Source organism: Cataglyphis hispanica, chromosome 8 (genome assembly GCF_021464435.1).
Source record: "Cataglyphis hispanica isolate Lineage 1 chromosome 8, ULB_Chis1_1.0, whole genome shotgun sequence".
NCBI lineage: Eukaryota > Metazoa > Arthropoda > Insecta > Hymenoptera > Formicidae > Cataglyphis > Cataglyphis hispanica.
In genome coordinates this window covers 1246031-1265071 of record NC_065961.1, presented here as the reverse complement: position 1 = coordinate 1265071, position 19041 = coordinate 1246031, and the positions used below count along the sequence as shown (strand labels likewise).

The 19041-nt window shown below is 36.8% G+C and overlaps 1 protein-coding gene across 1 annotated transcript in view; it reads right to left on the bottom strand.

Annotated features, from left to right (window-relative positions):
* The window catches only part of LOC126851393 (MOXD1 homolog 2), a 181914-nt gene that overhangs the window by 150673 nt on the left and 12200 nt on the right, over positions 1-19041 (bottom strand). The window lies entirely within an intron of this gene.

The following is a 19041-nucleotide window of genomic DNA, read 5'->3' as shown; positions in this document are numbered from 1 at the left end:
CGATCTGAATGTGACAGAATGATATATAAAAAATCTATTCCATCAAGCAGCATGCAATTAATTAGCCGCAGAAAATTTACTTTCATATAACGCGAAAATATCTGGCAACAAATTAATATTCCAAAAAAGCAAATTAATATTCCAAATCAGAACAAAAGTCACAAGTTCATATTCCATATCGGTAATCCTTATTGCACTAATATATTCTGCATTTTTATATCCTAATATAATCATTCGCTCGCCGGATACATATACGAGCAATCTCTTGCGACATTCAAAATTAAAAACACATTCCGTTCGACCGGATTTCGCATTTATCTGTAAAACATATATATAGTTTGAGTGACGCGCAAAACAAGTGTTCTGATATTTTTATCTGGTTAACAATTGATTGAATTCATTTATTCAGCACAGTATCCGGTGTATTCGGGTATATCAACAATTATATATTTATATATACTTGTTTATAACGATTGCTTCTAAACTTAACACTACGTAATCGTGTCAGTTTTTGCACAAACTATATTTAATATATCAAACTTGTCTCCGCGTTCCTATAGGTTTCATTTCTGTCTCTTAAATAAAAAAAAAAAAAATAAAATAAAAATAAAAAACAAGGAGAGAGCGAAAGAAAAGAGCGCAACGATCTTCGTGGATACGCCAAATGCACACAACGAAGGGGTTTTAGCATCGGGATTTCGCGGTACGAAACGGCCCATTTGCGCCGCTCACCGAACCGGGCGCATAAGGCCAAGCGCAATTTCGCGGGCTCGCCGATGACCCCTGAATGCCCTCCGGGCAGCCCTTTTACGATTATGCTTTACGAGCCAACTGCGCCACGGTGTTGCTCATCGGCGCGGCGCGGCCCTCCCGGCGTCGACGTCGCGCATAAAGCTGCACATCCAAGGGAGATGAATAATAACGCGCGGTCGTTCTTTACGAGACGCCGTCGTAATGGGTTGCCGGTTACTAATGAGCGACGACGGCAAGACGACGGTCCGTTGTCGAAATTAACGTTTTCCCGGTGCAATAAACCGTTTGATTTTGTGCCCGCTATTCCACGATCGATGAATTAAGGCGCCGACCCGGCTATTTAACGGAGCGAAACGGAATTATTGCGACTTTTTCTATTAATGTCATCGGTGCCTCTCCGCCGGCCTCGAGATCTCGCCCCTCGCCCCGCTATTTAGTGTCCTGGTATTTATCGATCTGCCGCGAATCCACAATACAGCGGATGTTTCGTCGAATATCTAGCATTGAGAATGCATCCGACAGATTCTAACATTGACATTGCGTAATTTTAACGCGCATTTCGCGATTATAGTTTTCGAACAAATATAACGTGTCGCGTTGATACTAAATATTAATCAAGCATAAAAGATTCACTGATCTCTTTATTTTCATGCGAATATATTCAATCGAAAAAGTAAAATTCGTAGTAAAAAAAAAATGATCAGATTAATCCCCGTTAACCGATCTAGCGCGACCGCTTCGTGTGCCTGCGGTACATAAGAAGCCGAATTAAGGCGATATTAATGTCGACTGTCGTTAGTCGCGTGAGAAATAGCGGCAGGTATAATTACCCTTGTCCCTGCGTGTCTAGTCCTTTCTTATCCGCGTAGAGCGCGTCTTGCTATAAACCGTTACTTGCGGAGGGCGCGTCACGATATGCGCGCTAGAATTACCAAGGGGCAAGCTCAAAGCGATTAAGCATAATGGCCCTGTTATAACGTCGAATAAATGTCTAATCGCGCTTAACTATGCCGATAAAATAATTGTGCCGCAAAGCTAAAATGTAACAATTAATCATGGCGCTCTATTGTACCGTTAAAAACAACTTTTTTCTTCATTGCATTTATTAAATCTTGAATAGCTTTGTGTTTGCAATTAATGTAGTAGAAAAATTATCAACCAATTTCTCAACAAAATTATATAATTAAAGTTGTCGACTCAATCTAAGTACTCGTACGCTGCTGTAGCCGTCGGGCAGCAAGTTTGTCGGGCGTGCTAATTTGTTGTAGATTGGATGGAGAACTTACGAGGTCGGAGAAAGCTACGGGGACACGAGAAGTTTCCTACGCACAACCAATTAACACGTCCGACAAGCTCCTTGTATAACAAATATAATATTAGCGTCAAACACGCGGTCATACACACCACTCGACCAAGTTTAAAGACAGGCGCGGCGGCGGCTACGTGCAATAAATAGCGTTGAAATTTTTTGCGCGGTTAATTTAGCTGGCTCGCGCCAAGTATCGGTGAGTTATAGGTCGCTCGGGATGCGATGCGTGACACACGCTACCACACACGCGTGCAAGAGTGCGGCACGATGCCATCATCGTAGTTGAAACGGATCAGGCTTCGATCCGCCGTCACCTCGAGGGAGTTAAAAATGTTCCATAAATCACATAACGATGGGAAAATACCGTTTGCCATCCACAACGTCATCCTCGATCGTCGGATATCCGCGTGTCGGTGTTAAAATAAAAAAAAGAAAAAAAAAATGTCAATGCGATGAATACGTGAACATGATGTAACAGCGAGGCGTCGAGCCAATGTCGGAGTTTCTTCAGAATATGATTGAAAAGCGCGCGCAGATATCACGCAAAAATTTGAATTAATAAAATAGTAGTATGAGAAATACATATATTATTTCATTTTTAGTTTTTCTCCCGAATTCCTCTGTATTAATATGGCAATTAAAATTTCAGTCACTTTCGAATATCTAACTTTTTAAAAACATATAGTATGTAGCTTTACATATTTATATATATCTCTATATGAAAGTGACATAAATTACGTTTTATGGGCGTATAAATCCTACGCATAAAACTTTTTTCAGTTTATCGTGACAAGATGAAGTCATATGTCCGTCAAAATACCGACGCGGAATTAACGTCTGTCAGCGCAAACCCTCGTCTTTGAGAAGGATTTCTCCTGTGCCTGTAACGACGAATCTAAAATGTCGTTATAAAGCAAGACACCATAACCGAAGACCTATCCGCCATCGAAATATGAACATCCATAACAAAAGACCAATAAATCTTAGCCGCGTATCGTAAAACCACAAGGCCATCGCTTAAATTTGCGCAAGAATGCCGAACGTCAAGCGCACAAAGAAAAGTTGCGACAAAAGATGCATCGATACGTTGCATCGGTAAAGCGCGACCCAAACAAAAGGATGCACACCGGGAAATCACGATGTGATTCCAACATATGTCGGGGGATGTGCAAAAAGTCAAGCAATCGTTACTGTTGCTGAAAACAAACGATATTTCTCTAAACGAGATAAATCGCGCCATATTCAACGGACACATTCGCCTCGAGACCAAACTTCATAAATACTCGCGATTGGAATTTCTATCTCTTTCGAGTCTTTCAGTTTTCAATTTTTGAGAATGAAACATGTATTCTATGAAATGTTTATTTTTCTTGATGAAATAATGTAGATAATAAAGAGAGCTTTTTATAATTCCAAATAATGTAATTATATTGAGAAAAACATAAATCAGGTGAAGTTTAGGGCGCGATAATTTGCAGGATACTCTCCGCGTGACGCTATTAAAGCTGACGAGAGTTTCAGCACGATCTCGATCTCGCCGCAAGCGCATGCGTGGCGTATCGGGGTGAATTTCTCTCGTCAGGTCGCCAGGATTTCGTAGAAATTACCGGGTAACATAAATCCTGACCCAGCAACCAGGGAACCGGCATCCTTGCTACTCTTAATTACGCCTTTTTTTCCTGGCGGTTGCGCCATTACGTCCGGCCATTAAGTCCGTCAAGTTAAGTAGCGACGTGATACTCTGACCCGTCCTTGCCGTAATATACGCATAATATATATATATATATATATATATATATATATATATATACACATATATACATATACATGCGCCTCTCCGTTATTTTCTCGTTCCCTTTCTTTCCATCTCGCTTTCTTTTTCTTCCGTCCGCACAATGCCTCCCGAAAATACCACGAAAGGCACCTAAAATCGGAGTTTTTTTGCCATAGAAAGCTTTTCTTCTATTACCCTGACAGCTCGTACATTTCTTCTAAAAATAATTGCCCGCCGTTAAACTTTTATAAACCATTGAACCCATATTTGCGATACAATTCCATTTTACTCACGACTATTTATATAATAACTTTATGTACCTTAGAAATGCATTCTTAGTTCTGACATGTTCTTCATTCAGTCTATAAAATACTTCAGATGCAGGAAAGACAATTTAAAAAAAAAAAGGGAAAAAAAATCTAGAACTAATTACTGCAATAATATTTGGACTATAATTTCAAATGTAAAATGCACTCGTGAAAATCGCTGCACATATTAACACAGTTTCAGTTTCTCAGCGTATATTATTCCCAACATTTCACATGCACGTGTATACGTAACTAGATACAATACTTGAGCCGCGTCTACCGTCTTTGTCACCGAGTTATGCAAGCCCGGATATTCACATCACAGAGTAAAACAGAGTAAAACAGCACATTATTTTCGCTGTTTATCCCCGAATCAACCTCGTTACGTACTCATTTGCTGCGAGCTATCCGACCATTGGCAGATAAATTTCACCTGCCGCACTTCGTATCGTCCATTTGTCCTGCTGTTACAACAATGTCACTCGTAATGTCGGCCGACTCTAACCCCTCTCAGTTTTCATCCCTTACTCGCGAGTTGCTAATATTATTATACTCCCATTTGTTGGCCACTCTAAAGGGACTTACGTTGCAGTCCGAGTAACTCGATATTTCTCCTCTCTCTCTCTCTCTCTCTCTCTCTCCGTTTATTATCATTTCATCTCTATGTTTCGCCAAGCATATCCATTCTTCCTCTCGATTCTCTCTTTCTCTCTCATACAGACGCATACATACGCTGACATGACAATGAAAACGACAAAAAGCAACGATTAATTGCGACGGAGCAACAGTTAATTCGTACATCATTCATCAGCACTGCGCTTCAGTTGAATAAAAAGTTTCGAGTTAAATTGCCGACGCAAAAATATTATAATTATTGCCCTTTATTCAGAAAAACTGTTAATCCATTTTTTAAATTCTAATTTATTTTTTTAATGCAATAAATAAATATAAATTTTTTTTTCTTTATAATATGATTATGTCATAAAGATAATTAATAGAGAAAATAAAACTGTAAAAAGAAAAATAATTATTAACTTTTAATTTATCATTTCTGTAGAGAAAATTAAACAGAGCAATTTACATTTTGCTTGTAAACATAATCAAACTGTGAATAAATATTATATATAATTAGCTTTAAAGACTTTAGGGTAGATATCCCAATGCTGTTGCTACAAAGTTAAAAAAAAAATTGCGTGCTACAGTTAATCGTCATAGATCATGATTGAGTAGCCGCTTAAAAAAGTCACTTTAGGCAGATGCACAAGACGCGCGAGTTAAATTTAAATAACTGCGACGAAGCCGCGATAAAGCATAATTAAGTTCGTCCTGTGGCGACGGATGGACCACCGAAGTGACGGAGGAATGGAAGTAAAGGAAAAAGTTTCTCCTTGAGAAGAGAATACCAGGTAAATAGTAGACAAGACGTAAAGAAAGAGAGAGAAAGAGAGAGAAAAAGAATATAATGTTCGCTTATGTATAGGGTGTCTTCAGCTAACCGCACTTTCTTTCAATGTCGCGAGGAGACACTAAGTTTAATATATCTGTCTTTCCTTCTCTAAATTTCTCTAAAGAAATACAATATAAAAATGTCAAGATACATTTTTTAGTTGCACAGTATACTTTAGAATATTTGTGCGAATATATAGTATTTCTAAAATGTTTTATGTAATACAAAAAAATTTATTTTTATTTAATATCTACAATTTTTCTGGAATTGCCAATTCGACTAAATGCTGATAAATGATTTAAAAATATAACATGATTTAAAAATATAACAATATTTTCGGTGTGTGCGATGAGTGATGGTTGAATTAACGCCATTACACAGTACGTTTATATCCCTGAGTAGAAGAAAATAGAGCATCATCAGCTATTCATTAATTTATCATTCATAAACTACCAAAAGCCCAAATGTCGGATGTAGCACTTCGTAACTGTTTATATAATGAATATTGATTGCAAAAAAAAAAAAACAAGTATGATTAATCAGAGGCATGCTTTATACGTGAAATGCTGCAGCTGCAATGGCAACGACTCTTTTGACTAATATTTTGCAAAAAATTGTAGTTTCACGCGTCATCCATGCTTTTCACTTGATTTGAATGCTTCGCGCATACAAATAACAATTAATTTAAAATTTTACTTACTTATTGCAAGAGCAATTTTTCATGTTAGATACTGAAAATAAATTAAAATTTGTTTTTATATAAAGTTATGGATTTTTCTATCGCAATAATTATCTTAGAAAAACTTAAAAATTATTTGTGTAATACGTTTATATATAATTCAGTATAGTTAATTATATATCGGTATAGAGAGAAATTAATTTTAAATTGTAAATAATAATTTGCAAACGAAAATAAAAAGATACTTAAAAAAGAGGTAGCTAATTATTGTACATAAAGTTGACGTCAATAAATACTAGATAAAAAACATACGAGGGGAAAAAAGAGAAATGTGACTGCGGTTAAAGCCATTAGCGCCATTTCCGATGCAAGGAAAGAGGATTTATAAACTAAGCTGCCCACAAAGAAGACGCTTGCAAAAGACTGCGGATGCTCAGAAAGTAAACGGAAAGTAAGATTTCGCTCTTAGCCTCGCGGCGGTATTTCAATAAACGTCGTGCAAGTGGCACTATTGCCTCTCTCTGTCGTGATTCTATGTACGTGAGCACATCGTTGTCTTTTTCTCCACTAGGAAATTTCCGTACCAGGAGGTGATGGAATAATCACTACATCCGGAAGAATAGAAAAAGATCCCCGAAACAAGTTTGTCGCGCGTACAAATGCGACTGCGATCGCAAACTGCCATCGTCGAACTTTTCAACTATCTCGTCTTTAAATAACTATAAACATCATAAGTTTCTGATTAACTTGTATTAGACACATTACAATCAACATATAAAATACAAATATAGAAATATATTAAATATATGATAAAAAAAATGTAGAGATAAAAATATTTCAAATAGTTACTCCCTTTTTTAATTTGCAATTATTAAAAGATTTCATTTTCTTCTTCTTCTTTCTCTCTCTCTCTCTCTCTCTCTCTCTCTCACTATTTTATTACAACTTGTAACATTAATTAATATTATTGTGTATATAAACATTTTTCGCGAGAGATATAACGAAAAACTAATTCATTAATAACCCAATTTAAAAATAATATATGATCAAAAGAATCGCTTGACGAAACCTGCAGAATATTTTATAAATGAGATTTATAAGAGATTAAAAAAATAAAAAATACCATGATGGGCCGGTACTTTGTCGGACACGCAAAAAATATTCGCCGCTCGGTAATTTTCTAAGGTGCGTCTTCATCGAATAATTATTATTCTAGAAGGGATCAGTGGGCAGAGACCGATCTCGTGGCCAATGCAATTATAAGCAAACAATGCGATGTTGCGGGACGACCCGCAGTCGTTGGAAATATATATATATATATATATAAATATATATATATATATATATAAATATATATTTGCATAAAACCTTTTCCATTTTATATACACTCGGTTAACGTCGACCATTGCAAGACGAGGTCGGGCGACCTCCACCATGGAAAATTACACGCACTGAGCAAGCTATTCAAGCGTATTAATAGCGTCATACAACCATCAATTTACCGTACTCCATTCTTCTCTACTACCTTTTCCATATATCGTCAAGTATATCGACAGTGATATATTGGTATTCATCCTTTGTCTGATTTACTACTATAATATATTCAATAGTATGTGATCTTTGTGCTCGCCCACGTCTCTGATGCAATTGGGTCAGTTCCGCGAAAACTCGAAGGTAATAATAACGTGGTTTATGTCTCATGTATAGAAAAACATCAATGCAGCACGGCATTCATATTATTAGTAATTAGGCATTAAATACGTATTATTCATATATTATGCAATAACAAAAAAATATGCATGAAATATGTATTATTTATGTATTGCGTTATAACGAAAAGAATTCTTGTTGAAAGAATAATTAGACCCTTTTTTCTTGGATTTAAGAAAGAAACAATGACAAATTTTATCTTTATATTTGATAAGCGTTAAATAATATACTTTAAATGTGGCTGCTGAAAATTATATATATATATATATATATATATATATATATATATAATATATTTTTCATTTTAAAATTATTTAATATAATTAAATTATTCACTTTAAAATTATTTAATATAATTACTTGTAAAGGCAAATAACCGAGATAAATGTGCGTAATAAAAAATGTTTATGCAAAATTGTTTCTGTACCAATATTTAATGTAACAAATTGACTTAACAATTGATTTAATAAACAAATGATGATAAAAAATAAATATAAATTTATAAGCAATAAAATTGTTTTATTTTATGTATCTTATGCCGTGTTTTTATACGCTTAGAAATATAAATAATATGTAAGAATATATAATTAATATTATATAATGTTACGTTTGCGAAATTTCTCTTATTCAATTACTATTTCACTTAACACAAATGTCGCGACAAACCACATGATAATTATAGGATCATAATTATATGACAGACATCTGAGGATATAATGCGTCATGTAGAGGGGAAGGTATAATAGCATTCAGGAAGAGAACGTTTATGTCGATCCGGGGCACGTAAGCGTTACATACAGGGTGATTAAAATTAATATCGAGTCCGGTGGACGGCGAGTACGAGGCTATTAGAGTTGCAAATCTTACAATTATGCCTCGTATCACGCCCGAGGGAAGGAGATTAGCGGGCGGAGGGTAGTGAACCTTTCACAGTGAACGTGTTCCCGACGGTATTTCGAAAGCGTGCAAAATCGCTGTTGTGTTACTTTCACACACGCCGACGACAACGAGCGACGACAACGGCGACACCGCCGTTATTTGTCCACGCGACCACTCAATTTACGTAAGTGCTTCGGGCAATATTCCGATAGATAGTCCACGTAATCGACGATATGCAACGACGACGTATATGCAATATACATATACCAAGGTAAATATGAACAAGTCGGTTCGGCAACGAAACACGTATCGACCGACAGATGAATGGAATGATAAGAATACCGGTTGCTTCCAAAGCTTCACGATTATTGTTGATATTTTTTTTTAGCAAACATATTAATTTATAATTAAAAATATATATATATATATCCTTCAATACACATGTTAAGACTTTTTACAAATTTTAATTTGAAAGTTAATTTTCGCTTATAAAAATGTTTTTATAAAACCAATAATAATTAAATAAGAAATTAAGGACTAAGATTTTTCGAGTTAGACAGCGTATATTGAATAGCTCGGGTTAAAATATGATATAAGGTAGTCAAACACAACTGTATACAAATATGTATACATAGTGAGCTTTAAAAATTATTTAGCAGCAAAATATTTAAATATTTATAAATAAAACAAAACTATTATTTTGAAAGTTTTAGCTATATAGGCCGAGATAAAAAGTAGAGAGAAATAAAAAAAAGGCCTTATAATCAATATTTTAATACTGGATCATGTATTGACGCAATTTTGTCACTTGCAACACATTTTTCCCGTATTAAATATTTCCAAAAACGCGTTCTTCGCGCGTAAAGTCAACAGTATTTAAATATATCCACTTTGACTTATAACGATACATCTTAACCAGCGATTCGATTTATATACACACGCAGTCCAAGGTGTTGAGTTAAGCGGCGCATCGCGATTACAGGGAAGAATGGGTTTCGCTAGCGATCGAAAGCGCCCGCAACGGATAATAAACAGGCTAGCACATAGCCGTAGGGTACTCTCACGCCAACGGAAGTCGGCGGGTGCGGAAAACGTGCGCAGGACCGGATTCTCTCTCTCTCCCCTTCAGTGCAAGCTCGAATTTCCGCGTTTCGCCGCAAGGAACGATAACCGGACAGCCACGGCCCCCGCGTGCGGATTTCCGTGCCGAGCTTTCGGAAATACGCTCGTCACCCTTTCTACGTGTCGGCAGATAGCGCCGGAGCGGACAGAGCGGTGATATTCATTGATAAAACAAGATGTAATGATACGAATCAGTGCAATATACATATTTTAGAAATTATCAGGTAACAAATCCTAAGAAACGTCTACAAAATTTTTTTTTTCTCATTAATCATTAATATATATTAGAATTAGTGTTTCTTTTTTTGTAATTGAATGCTCGATCGTTAATATGAGCAATAACGTTAATCGAATGCTATTTTTATATTTTCCTTACGGGAAGATGATATATTGATTCGCGCTAGATAGAGAGAAATTGATTACTTTAATGATAGTCATGCACGTCGCTGCCAGCGGCGATTCAAGCCCATCCCTCCGAGATCATTCGTAGAGATGACATGTAGTGAAAATCTAGACTCGGTCGCCTGTCGCGATCGAAATACGAATGCGTCCGACTGTCTGGTGATCCTTCTTCGTTGCACGCGCAATCGACGGCATCCGGAAATTCGAGACAGCGTGGTGCAAAGTTAAGCCCGCCGAGTGACACAAACGCGGCGCGGGTATCTTTCACAGTGGGACCGATTATGTTTCGCTCACGCTGGCAGACAGTGATCGATGACGCGCTCGTATCTCTGTCATCGGCGTCGATAAGACGCAAATAAACAAGCTCCATCGCAGCTGGCGTTATTAATTAAGCCCGCACGCAACGCGGTCTCGTGTGCCGCCCTTTCAGGCGATTGAAGTTGAGGGATAGTAGCGTGTGAGAGTACAAAAGTGTACGAATGTGTCCTTAGGGCGCTCTCTGATTATATCTACGGTGCTTCAGGCGAAGTGCTTGACTCACGATTTTAGTTGCGCAAGTTTAATTACTGATATTTTAATAGAAATAGCAATTCAAAACGATTAAAAATGGAGAAAAATTATCAGCTTTCAATCTTTTTTAATGCTATATATGAAGTATATACAATAATTTTTTTCAATTTCAGTTATTTATCATTTTTTCTAAAAAAAAAAAAAAAAATTCGGAAATCGTCTCACGATTTCCAACGAAATCGCTCCGACGAGAAATATCTTTCCAGAAGGAAGATTTCAACACACACCGCACAACGGGCACAGAAGCCATCGGGGACGCGCGAGCAAGGGTCTGAGAACGAGGCGAGCGTGTAGACACGCTTCATCCAGCAAGTCTTGTATCGAGTCGCTCGCGTACCTCGTCGTGTCGTACTCTCTTCTTCCCGACCCGCTCCGCCCCCGCGCGTCGCGTTCTACGCCGTGTCGCGCAAGCTGGCATCCGCCCGCGCGTCCACCACATCATCGGCAACAGCAGCGCGTGGGAGAAGCGTAGGGCTCTTGGTGTTTGGAGACCTCGATATCACGTCGATCGTACCTACCGTGTTTTATGGCATCCCGGCGACGCGACGCGGCGCGGCGCGAACGGAGGCACTTCTCCTGCCGGCGGTTTACGTCGCCTCGCACGACGAATGATCGTCTTCTTCACGCCCTTCCCTCCCTCCCTCCCCCCCCGCCCCTTCTTCATTCTTAAAAAATGCGACGAAGGCAGACTTTATCTCCGATTAAGAGATACTCAATACGGATTCTCCCTCATGTCGTCAAACACATTTAATATATTTGCGGCAGTAGCCTTTTTTATTTCTCGCACAAAGATCACAGTAAGCGGTCGCTGTTACAAACGGCTATTATTCTTGAAAGTGGCTTTTTGATAGGACTATCTACCGCTGTTAGCGATGTAGCTTAAGTACATAGATATATCCGGATGGCGCACCCGATGTGCACGAATGTAAAACGGATCGTTAATTTCGGATGCTCCTCTATTCCACGGGCGGTCCCCGCGCACTAAGATCGTTATGGCAAAACGTGAATATACAGAGTGTCCTAGACCATGCGTGCGCCCCTTTTCTTTCAAAAACTAAGCACTTTAGAGAAAAATGTTTTCAACAAAAATTGTATGATTTTGAGGGGAACATAAGATGGTGTCATTGGTTTGATCTTGGATGGCATCGTTAAGATCAAGTCAAGGACATCTTTAATTTTTTAAATAGAATACCCTATTTTTTATTGCTTATTCTTGTAGCTTATGTCGAGAGCTTTCCAAAACACTATAATAAAGTATTTTTTTATTAAGAATTTTTTGAGTTATTTTGTATCTTAATCTGACATATTTTAATATAAAATATCTCGAAAATTATTTAGTTTTCGATAATTGTATCGTAATACGTACTTTTATGTACAGAATAATAAGATGAATCAAATGGTGTACAGAAAATAATTGTTTTTAAAAAAAAGTATGCAATTATTTGCAATATATTTTTTTATAACAATTATTTATTTTTTCTTTACACCATTTGATTCATCTTATTATTCTGTACATAAAAATATTACGATATAATTATCAAGCACTAAATAATTTTCGAGATATTTTATATTTTATACTAAAATATGTCAGATATGTAAGATACAAAATAACTCAAAAAATTCTTAATGAAAAAATACTTTATTATAGTGTTTTGGAAAGCTCTCGAGATAAGCTATAAGAATATGCAATAAAAAATAGGATATTCCATTTAAGAAATTAAAGGTGTCCTTGACTTGACCTTAACGGTGCCATCCAAGGTCAAACCAATGACACCATCTTATGTTCCCCTCAAAACCATACCATTTTTGTTCAAAACGCTTTTCTCTAAAATGCTTAGTTTTTGAAATAAAAGAGGTGTACGGATGGTCTAGGACACCCTGTATATGTCGGACCACCGATGCTACTGCTGTAAAGAGGTCTGACCGATTATTTAACCGGTGACATCCTCGTGAATTAGCAGGCGCGATTTTATTGCGCGATCGTTACTCCGCGCGATGTCTTACATTCTTTTGAACAAGAATCCGACAGTGTCCCGGACACTTTGCAAGCTTGTAAACGTATCACGTTGCATCCGGCAATATTATCCTCCACACAGAGGAGAGAAAGAAAGGAGATTTATTTAGTTCTCTGAGACCGAATTACTTCAAAACAAATATTAAATGTTGAACATCGATAGTTGAGAGATTTAACACATCGAAATGTTATATTTCGAATACTATTTTTTGTGTATGACTTGTATTTTGATCGAGTTTACAAAAATTAATAATATTAAAGTGAAAAGTTATATAAGTGCAATAAAAGAATTATAAAATAATCAACATATCCTTCTATATATTGCATATTCCATTTTCTTTATACCGTCTACTATAATAAGTCAATTATTCCCATCTATTATAATAATAAATTATTTTCATAAAACTAGAATCGATTTTCACGAGAAATTTTTAAATTTTCTACTTTGTAAAAATTATGAGAATCATTATCTGTTATTTATTTATTATTTTAATACTCAACATTAAATATATAATTAAAGGACGAATTAAAATATTATCTAAAATTACTCTAAAGCCGCGAAAAGTTGTGTTAGCTTACAGTTTTATTTGAGATATATGTATAGACGCTTTCAATTTATCTAAAAAAAAAATCGACTCGAAATTGATGAAAGAATCTGTCGTTAAGATCGGTGATATCTTCATCTACTCGTAATTCAGCAGCTGCGAAAATCAGTCAACGTACTCTCGACGAGGCGTCGCGCAGACTGCGGCGTTTTCGCTCCGAGCGCATCGATCTCGGTGGTTAAACGGCCGGGCATCTCCTGGCAGCATCATCACGTTGGTTCCCCGCGCACGTTCGCGTATTTATGACATCCGTATACTCGGTGCTCGGAAGGTAGTAGCACACTCTCGGGTCGCTCGCGTACGACGAGAGAAAATCGCGTTAGCGCCGAAACGAATCGCCCACTACCGTCAAACAAGAGCGCCAAATTCGCGCACTCGCAGCCCTAAAATTGGAATAGCTCGTAGATGCGGAGAATCTTAAGAGACCGACGCGGACAAAGCAGCGGAAACGGAAATATCGCTCTCCTCTCACTCAAAGCTTTTTCTCTCTCACGATATTCTCCGCGCGGAGGGGAAATATTTTAAGGGAGAAAACCGTCTTTTCATATTCGATATCAAAAAAAAAAAAATAAAAGGAAAAATAAAACTAGAAGAAGCATTCTCTTCATTCTTGTATAAATAAAACCCTATGGAAGGTTGACCATAAACGTAAATCCAAATCGATATATTCTCGTTCCTAATATTTTTCTTTTCTCCATATCTTTCCATAAACGCTTTTTTTCAATCGTACGCAATGTTTTAACTCTGCGGATGATTGTATAGCGAGCATTTCAGCATATTAAATATAATGCAATTTAAGAAAATGCAACTTAGCTGCGCGCATCAGTATCCTTAACTGCATTATCGCGTCAAGTGTTTCACAATGAGCATGATCGGAAGCAAAGAGAAGAAGTGAGCGACGATTATATCAAAGAAAGAGATTGAGAGAGAGAGAGAGAGAGAGACGAAGACGAAATAGCGAGTACCGTTTGCGCGCACGCGAGCGGAAAGCGAAAGGGAACGATGAAAGCGATCTATATAGGAGCCTTCCGGCCTTCCAAGTCAATGGCATAGTGACGGACGAGGTGGAGATTAGATTCACGTCGGTAGTATCATTGTTAGGCGAGGCATCGAAATATCGTTTCAAATCGTGATTGGACGCGAATATTAATTCTTCAATTTTATAACATCAATATTAATATTAAAAATTTACATACTTCAAGTATCTTACAATTTTTTCGCCCGGAAATATTAATATAAAATATAGACCGTAATACACTACTTATATAACTTTCAAGTTTAAAGCAATTAAATATTTAATATACTGCATATATTATATGATTTTGTATATGTTTAGCTTTAATTAGCGCGATGATAAAGGATAAAATATATTATAACATGTATTATACTAAAAAAAAATGAATTATAGCTTCGAAGAATTTGACTTTTGACAAAATAAAAAGCCCGAAATAATTTGTGTTAAAATAGGCGCTGCGAATGTGTAAGCAATGTATAAAGAATGATTATTTTAAATCGCTTTTTAAATTCGATACAAATTATGTTTTCGCTTTACGGCTAGAAAAAGAAGAGCTTGGAAAATGTCCGTAGAAACTTTTAAACCTTTTAGCGTCGGTTACGCCTTAAAAGCTCATCCGACGTGATTTTGTAAGTTAAGGTTAATTATACTCCAGGCTACTTTAAAAATGTCAACATTAGTTATTTTACGGAAGTTGTAACCGCAAACTAAATGCGCGCTCTGAAGACTTTTTTATACAATTATGCGCAAGCCACGTTCATAATCCACTCCCGCGTTGTCTATTTTTATTTGACATTTTTATTCCTATACTTTATCGAATAGCTTGTTCGAAATAATAAAATCAATACCTTTTTCGCTAAAATCCTTTCGTTAAAATCTCATCGTATGAAATCCTCGGATGCTTCCTTAAATTCAAAGTTATTTCGTTTAAGAGTTATAAACGCTTATAACTTGTACAGCTATTACATAAAGTTAGGTGTATGAATCGCTGATGTAAGACCGATTTATTAACAGGATATAAGCGGTGTTATATCCTGTTACTTGAATAGGATATTACTTGATAATAACTATACATATTTTTGACTAGCGTTTCGACACCAGCACTGCGCAAGAACAGAATAAAGCGGTCAAGTATAAATTGTTTCTTAATATCTATTGTTTATATTCGTATTCTATGCTCTCCAAAGATATCGATCCATTCTATCTACGAAAGATCACGATTCGGCGAGCGACAAAACAGGGTGAATCGCGTATATAATGAATCAATGACATTCGCATGGCTTTGGTGTAATTTACTTGGCGCTCAATAGAACCAGAGATCAAAACGGTAGTATAGAAGACGGGTGTGTGGTTGTGAGAGATCGTGACATCTAATTACTTCCTACGAAGAGATCATGAAATCTAAGCGAACTCTATCTCGTACTCGTACAGAAGAGACGATTCCATTGAAACAATATAGCTTGTGCTCGAGAATACATTTTCGCGCTATAATTATACTATAATAATGTTTATTCCTCTGCTTATAGAGAAACAATAAAACAATTTTTCTCTCCTTTCAAAAAGGAAAGGAAAGAAAATATATGACACGGTTATTAATATACACACTCCAAGTTATCTGAATATATTAAATTTTCTTAAAAACACATATGGACAAATTATTTAAATATTTCTAATCAATGATAAACCCACATGACAGAATGCGAGTGATTATTTTAACGTTTTATTATTAAAAAAAAAAAAAATTATACAATTCACACAATTTCAATAATTCATTTATCTTAATTAAAATAAATAAAAAAAGAAAAAATAATGTTTAAATTTCGTAAATGTGAGATTTTTCTTCTCTAGGATAAAGAAACCGATGCACCAAATTTACGTCACAATGCCGTTCGCGTGCCAACTTCAACTTTGAATTAGCAGACGCGTTAAAGCATCGGAAATTCTCTCGTGGAGGACGTTACAGCGCAATCCGACGTTTCTCTCGACTTTCGCGGAGACGACCGTCGACGTGGAGAGGCTTTAACAGGCGGAAATCTGTACGCGCGGCCGCGCGAATCTGCGAGTTGTCGGACGGTTACATAGATCGAGAGGAGAAGCCGAGGCACGCTATCGTTAGATCACGTCGACCGCGGTAGCGCTACAGTGAGATGTAATGCTCGCCTCTCAAGAAGAAATATCTTCTGTCGGACTGAAAGAAGGAGGAGCATCGCGCCCTCCTCTTCGCCGGCCCGACGCCTCTTTTCATGCCGTTGGATTTAAGTATTTTCCGCGCGAGAGTGGATTAAAACGGTTTAATTATCGAGTTGGCTTAGCCGGTTGATTAACTCTCTCGTGACTCTTGAATCGAACCTGCTCCGAGTAACCGACGTAAACATCGAAATGTAATTTCAACTTTTATCGTACGATAGAATAATACCGTAGATAGTATTGAGAGTGAATTTGTCGTTACGTCTAGATTGATTTTTTATTATTTACATTTACATCTATTATTTACATTTACACTCTAATATATACATTAAATTTTATGTTATACAGTAAATATAGATAATAGTGAGAAACTGCGATTCGCGAGCTGAAAGCTGAGCGTTGCAAAGTTACAAAATGACAGTTCGAGAGTTCAGAGTTTAGAGATCGGAGAGTTAAATGTTAATGAAAATGAAAGGCAGAAAGTTGAGGGAGTCGAGAGTATAAAGTTTACTGCAACACACGGTACATTCTCTTAATTATCATGTTTACATTAATTGGGATGGAAGAGGAACTGGCTAAATTGTATCTTTTTCAGACACTTCTCACACTTATTATCAAAAATCAAAAAGGTCGAAAATATTTTGATACATTCATGTCGACACGCTTATCAATCAATGTTACACATGTCTACGTAGATTTCTCCATATTGACAAAATTCAGTCTAAAAAAAAAAGATTGAATCAGAGGCAATTAATTGAGCCTGGGATCGCACTTCCACTCAATCGCGATTACGATTGTTGGAAACGTTGCACGTTTAAGCGCTTACCCTTCGTCTATTTGCACACCGCATACTTCGAATGCCTTCAAATAACCGGACCGACGGGACACGAGGACTTCGACAAATTTATTTATCTGACTACGCCCTCGAGTCCTCTCTCCCTCGACTCGTCATCCATTCCCTCTCAATTTGTGCACCAATGTCATTCGCACCGCGCGAGATAATTAAAAAGCCACGGCTCGAGCACAAAAATGAAGGAAAACTCGTTTCGAGATGCGTTATCGTCGTTGCTTTTTCAAGCACGATACCGATAGCATTTTCATTATTAACGGAGAGATAAAAATACAGAAACCGTATTCTCTTTCTGTCTCTAGAGTAAGCACTACATTTTTATTTCAATCATAGTAATTGAGTTGATAATTGAGTTAATAACGCGTTAAAAGTAGAGCGACTAAATGCGCATCATGTTCTTTTCCAAATTATATTTGATCTCATTTCACCGTGATCGATTAAATAAAATAATATGTTTTATTGTGATCACAATATCGAATACATAATTTCTACATTTTAAGAAATTACTGTATAATTTTAATCTGCCCAACCTTGTAATGTTATGTAGTGATATAAAAATTAGCAAATATTTAATTCAAAGAATCTTAAAAATTGCTCGTGCAAAATTTCGGTAAATGCAAAAAAAAACATAGATACAACAATTATTCGAACGTGCGACTGTTATTAAATTATTAGTAAATTTTTTTATAGTGCTACTGAATATTGTTCTTGCCATATGTATTCGAATGATAGGAAGAATTAATGTATACAATTCTTCGCACGAGTTACTTTTCGTTTATCACATACACACGTATGCGCCCATTAAAAATTTAGTATCTTTCTCACGCCGTACAGGAGCAATAACATTTAATGCTGAGTAACAATGGGATCCTTATGTGCCTTGAAGAGCATTTGGCGAAAAGGAAAGGCTCGAACGTGTGCGCTCGAGGGGCCCATTATTGAGAGCGCTTAAAGTCATGCTAGCAACGATTTGTGTGCTCCTGACGCTTTCGTTAAAAAAGTTCTTTTGATAACACAAATCGCGGATTAATTCGAGCTCACGAGAATGCCGTTTGCTCGCGACCATGCGAATGCACCGGCGGGCACAGAATTGCATAATAGCTCTCTCCATATCTCTCCCCCACTCCGTCTCTCTCTCTCTCTCTCTCTTTCTCACTGCACGGCATGCAGATTGTTCGCATTAAGAGCCGTTTGATACTAATTCTCGCTTTTTGCACAAGCTTGTTTGAAATCTGTGTAGCGTCCTCAAATGTGCATACAAGGTAGTGCATATATACGTGCTCGTCTCTGAAATTAGCATCTCTACAAACTAATTATCTTGAGAGAGAAGTCCGTTCAACGTACTAATCATATTCATGTGCATGTATGTATGTACGAATTAGGAACATGTAGCGTATAATTAAATGTTGCAGATGAG